Here is a 5,772-nt window from a genome sequence, read left to right on the forward strand (position 1 = left end):
GGTTGGCTGGTGAAGTTGTTACCCTGAGCTGCTTGATTCTGTTGAGTGTAGCCGTGCTGTTGCCCACTAAACTGTTGCTTGGGCTGGAAGGTATTCTGAAAAGGAGCCTTTTGAGCATAGGTTTGATGTTGTTGTTGAGCAGGGTACACTTGGTCTTGAGGGTTAGCTACATTCGGGTTTCTGTATGAGAGGTTTGGGTTACTGTTGTAGTTGTTAAACCGCTGATACCTCTGCTGATTCCCTATGTAGTTCAGCTCCTCTTGAGTTAGACCATCTTCATTAACATTGTCAAAACTTGGCCATTGCTCGTCAAACTCGCTTACAAAGTGTATTGGCTTTTGAGTCGCCATCAAAACCTTGTCAAGCTTGCTCTGAAGCTCTCTTATATCCTTTTTCATACGCTGTTCATCACTGGAGCCTTCTGTACGGTTCACTCTATCAAAATCCTCTCCGTACGTGTCATTAGACATGGCTAGGTTCTCGACTAGTTCCATTGCCGCATTGATCTCTTTCCCAAGAAAATTTCCATTTGAGGCTGTATCGAGTTGGTTTCTGATCTTGGGGAGTGCACCTCGGTATAAAGTACTCAAGAGGGATGCCTCTGAGAAGCCGTGGTGTGGGCATTGGTTAGTATAGCTTCGAAACCGTTCCCAAGCCTTGCTAAAGCTCTCGTTTTTGTGCTGCGTGAAACTTGAGATCTGGTTCCTGAGCTTAGCCGTGCGTGATGTGGAAAAGAATTTTGATAGGAACGCCAGTTTACACTGCTCCCAGGTTTGTATAGAACCTCGAGAGGTTCTTTTCCCACTGGTGAGCTTTATCACTGAGGCTGAATGGGAACAAGCGTAGCTTGAAGCTATCTTCCGAGACGCCATTTATCTTGGTTAAGTCGCAAACCCGATCAAATTGATCTAGATGCTCGAGAGGGTCTTCTCCAGCCAGTCCGTGGAACTTTGAGTTCTGCACCATATTGAGCAGGGAAGCTTTAACTTCAAAGTTGTTGTTTTGAACTGGTGGAGCTTGAATCCCAGCTCGGTATTGGTGCGCATTAGCTCGGTCATTTTCGCCAACAAAGACCGGAGGAGGTTGTCTCTGAGCTTGTGGCGGTGGTGGATGAACATGGTGGGCTTGTTGCTCGTTCCTATTAGCTTGTTGTTGGTTTTGCGGAGCAAGCCTCTCGTTTCTTTGAGCCTGTTGTTGGTTAACATAGGCTTGTTGTTCATTTCTTCCTGCCTGTGCCTGATTAGCCTGGGCCTGGTGCTCGGCTTCTTGAGCCTGTTGCTCGATCCTTTGCTGTTCTGCCATTCCAAGTCTGTCAAAGTGTCGTTCTCTCTCGCGAGTTCGCCTCTCTAATCTGTCGATATTATCGTCGTATGGGAAAAGCGATCCTGTGCTCCGAGACCTGGTATTCATGCACCTGAAAACAAAACAAGAACTTGGAAGGAGTTAGGAAAATAAAAGAAGGAAAAGCTTGAACTTAAGAACAAATAAGAGGCTAATGTTCCTACAAGCTGGCAACGGCGCCAATTGATAACTTAAGGTTGTTAAGCCTTTATAGAGGTTATCAATACCCCTGTCTTTGCAGTACAAGAGGTTATCAATCCAAACTTGTAGTGGAGACACTATCTATGTCATTTGTAGCTTTAAGTCAAGACGGAGTGATAAAGGGTGTTTAGCTAAACTAAATGACAAGCGAATAAGCATAAAAGTAAAGCAAATGAAGAGATTTAAACAAAGCTAAGATGCAAATGACAACTAAACGATTCAGATGATTGTAATGAATGATAAAGGCAGAGACTTTAGACAAGATAATCGACTCAGGTGCTTCCAAGCTAAACTAGTGGGTTAATGAATCATTTTATCAAGCGGTTTCATTTAACTTTGAACTCAAGGCATGTTAATCTTCTCATGAAAGTATTAAGCATCTAAACTGATCCTCCTTTATACCAAAATGTCTTTTGAGAAGCACGAATCAATCAGCAATAAGATTCAGTTCAAATATGTCAGTTAAGAGAACAAACTATCACTCTCGCGATGAAAGACTCTTAAACCTTTAACCGAGTGGTTCAGACATTTCTACAAACACTTTTGATGCGAGATATGTCTCAGATCTGAACCTCAAGTGATGTGCTTGGATCCAGCCTAGAGATCTCGTCGGTTAAAGAATGAAACATGCAAGACTAGACACCTAAACCCACTAATCTATCTTGAAAGCACCCTAATCTACTCATCTAAAGCCGCTTAAACGACTACTCACTGATCATAACGAGCTCACTAAGTCCTTTGCTAGACGTGTAGCTTGTCATGATGAGGAGTTTGATGTTGGATAATAAAAGAAATAAAGAAAGAACAAGATTCTGATGCAAAAACGAGATATCGGATTAGATTAATCAGGTTTCACAAAAGAGGCAAGTTCTTAAAGCTAAAAACAGATAAGAGATAAGATGATTAGGTTTTTAGTCTCAAAATGTATTTATAGCAAAGGGAAAGTGTCGCGGGTCAGCCCGGAACAAACCGGGTACTGAACCGTGTTCTTGGGTTGATGGGTGAGTGCCACGGTGTGTCGGAGAGTGAAGCCGAGGTCTTCATGTCGAGGAGTGCACGTGAGTCCAGATCCAAATGAAGATCTCGTGAAGAACACGTCAAGAACATGCATGAACCCTAGTCTTTGATCCATCTTCATGTGTGTGTTCTTGAGCCATCTCGTTCTTGATTCTGGGTTTGTGACAAGCGACCTCGGCATAAAATGCCGAGGGGCTTGGTAGTCGAGGGGTTCGGGAGAACAGGGTCCGGCATGCACGCCGAGGTCATTACACCGAGGTGCACGTTCAACACTTAGTCGTCTCCAGCTTTGTTTCTTACGTGTGCATGCCTTGATTCCAACGTGCCGAGGCGTCAGCACGAGGTCTAGTTCAGAATACTCCCAAAATATGAGCCTTGACTTGGCCGATGTCGAGGTAATGATGCCGAGCCCTGAGAGAACACTTAGCGCGTATCGCAACTAATTTGGGCTCGTATCGACCATGTTGCCTTCCGGAGACAGTAACTTTCAACCCACGACTCCAAATGTTCTGAGACCAGTTCCATAGTCAAGATGACTCAATAAGCTCGAACTTTGGTGAAGAAACCGTCGGAGCTTGGGAAGTGGAAGGCTTCCTGGATTTCACATCTTTGCACCGCATTGGAATCACCGGAAAATAAGCTTTTTGGACCGATGTGAACTCCAGAGACTCTATCTTTCAAACCACTGCTCCGAACTAAGCGATTCTAACTGTCCTGAGAAGTTCTTCCACAGATCTCGAACTTTGATAAAGACCGGGCAAGCTAATTCGGTCCGGAAAGGCTCCGTCCGCCGTGATCTTTGGACTCCGCCGTTCGGTTCTCGGATGCGCTTAATGTTGGTGCATCTTCCTGAAGCTATATCTTTCTCCCCACTGGTCCGAATTGGATGATTCCAACTGTTCTGGGATCTTTGCTTGATTGTCTCCAACTTTGATGAAGACCCCGCCAACTGGTTTGGAACGGAAGGTTCCCCGGATTGCTGATCTTCGAAATGCGCGGACAAGGACAGATTTTGGTCGAGAAAACCTTCCCGCGGTAAGGAAAATGGCCGAGGGCTGTGTACCGCGGGTAAGCTTTTTGGTCGTGAAAATCCTTGCCTCTGTCAAAAACTTACCCCGTGGTATTTTTGCACGCGATACTCGATTCTGGCCGATCGGTAAGGTTTTTGGCCGGTAATGAGGGTCCGGTAAACATTTTGGTCGAGGTTTCCGACCAGCCAGTACGCGATTTGGCCGAGAAATTCCTCCAAGCGGTTTTCTCCATTTATGACCCTTTTCTTCACCGTTTTCTTCTCTGCTCCTCCTCTTAAGCCCCAAATGACTTCCAAAGCACCTGATAAAGACTTCAAAACGTGCAAAACTCTTTGGGACCTAATGCAAGCCCTAAATCCTCTTTTCATGCCTAAAGACTCAATTTACATGGGAAAACAATTGATGAGGACTCTAAAATGCATTCTAAATGATGTAAAATATAGACATATTAACCACTCGAGCGAGGCTCCCTTAAGATGCTCCACGAAGAGCAGGCAGTATCCGGCATCTACTTCCCGCTCGGTCAGTTTGGCAGCGTTCTTTGTGAAGGCTCGTCCCATTGCTATCCAAAACGCTGTAATGTGTGCTTTCGGATCGGTTGTTCCTTCGTAGAACGGGATTCTCACCTTCCGGGCTGGGAATCCTAGCCTCCGTGATTCATGCCGTGAATGGTGTTCTCTGGGTTTCTTCAAGCAGCCGATCGATCTCGGGCGCAGCACTCCTCGCGTTGTGCACTTGAGACTTCATGGCGCGTATCTCAGCTACTGTACGAGTCATTGAGGCTCGCAGCTCTTTGATTTCGAGTGTTTGCGCGTGAGTCATTCCCTTTGATTGGGGAGGTCGTTCCTGCTCTTCTCTCCTCGGCTCGTCTTCGCGCTCTGCCTGCTCGATCCATTGGAGGTTTTCTTCTTCTTCAATCAGGTTGTCGCCGCGAGCCGGATCAGTGATTTCGTAAGTCCGAACGCCGTTTAGTGCCGAGGCGAGCTCTTCTTGGCTTATTTGCCGAGCCGAGCAGTTCTGTTGCGAGTTCGTGGTTCCATCGTTCTGCTGGGCGTCCACGTCGATCGCGTCATTCTCCTCTTCGCCGGCTCGTCGCTCAAAGAAATGAAAGGCTTGCTCAGCAGAATCAACATCAAGCCAATAGAAACGAGCAGCAAGCCCATCATGTTCATCAGCCACCGCTACACGCTCAGAGACAACCTCCTCTGGTTTTTGTTGGAGAAAACGACCGAGCTAACGCGCACCAATATAGAGCCGGGATTCGGGCACCACCTGTACAAAACAACAACTTCGAAGTTAAAGCTTCCCTGCTCAATATGGTGCAGAACACCAAGTTTCAAGGTCTACCCGGAGAGGACCCTCTTGAGCATCTTGATCAGTTTGATCGGGTTTGCGACCTGACAAAGATTAATGGCGTGTCAGAAGATAGCTTCAAGCTACGCCTGTTCCCATTCAGCCTCGGTGATAAAGCTCACCAGTGGGAAAAGAACCTCCCGAGGGGTTCTATACAAACATGGGAGCAATGTAAACTGGCTTTCTTATCAAAGTTCTTCTCCACATCACGCACGGCCAAGCTAAGGAATCAGATCTCAAGTTTCATGCAGCACAACAACGAGAGATTTAGTGAAGCTTAGGAACGATTCAGGAGCTGTATCAACCAATGCCCACACCACGGCTTCTCGGAGGCATCCCTCTTGAGTATGTGGGCAGCAACAAAGCTATATTCAGCAAAATCAAGCGGCTCAAAGCAACAACTTTAACAGCCAACCGCAGCAACATAAGTTCCCACCAGGGTTCAATCCGCAGCCGATGGGTAATTAGCAACAGAACCAGGGCACGGGTCCAAATCAACTGGGAACTGACGTCTGTGGGATTCTACAGCAACTGTTACAGGGTCAGCAGAGGGTTGAGAGCCACTTGGAGAACACGCAACTGACTTTACCCATCATAGACGCTTTCTTAGCTATACCACAGCTTGTAAAGTTTCTAAAGGATGCGATTCTCAACAAGACAAAGGAGCTCCAGGGTATGGTAATATTGATTCACGAGTGCATTATGTCACTTGAAGTTATCCGATCAGAGGAGCGCCATAATTCAGAGGAGATCTATACCAAGAAAGCTATCCGATCCGGGCAGCTTTACTTTGCCGTGTGCATTATGTCACTTGAAGTTCTCAAACTGC

At 46.4% G+C, this 5,772-nt stretch overlaps 2 non-coding genes across 2 annotated transcripts; one reads left to right on the forward strand and one right to left on the reverse strand.

The window, feature by feature from the left end:
• The first annotated feature begins 606 nt into the window (after nt 1–606).
• Nucleotides 607–713, forward strand: LOC112089470. Its single transcript, XR_002901108.1, has one exon. It is a non-coding gene; the product is annotated as a small nucleolar RNA R71 (small nucleolar RNA).
• A 4,448-nt stretch (nt 714–5,161) lies between these two features.
• LOC112089477 lies at nt 5,162–5,268 on the reverse strand. The gene has a single exon (XR_002901115.1). It is a non-coding gene; the product is annotated as a small nucleolar RNA R71 (small nucleolar RNA).
• Between the last annotated feature and the right edge of the window lie 504 nt (nt 5,269–5,772).

This window comes from Eutrema salsugineum, unplaced genomic scaffold (assembly GCF_000478725.1).
Source record: "Eutrema salsugineum unplaced genomic scaffold, Eutsalg1_0 scaffold_12, whole genome shotgun sequence".
Lineage (NCBI taxonomy): Eukaryota > Viridiplantae > Streptophyta > Magnoliopsida > Brassicales > Brassicaceae > Eutrema > Eutrema salsugineum.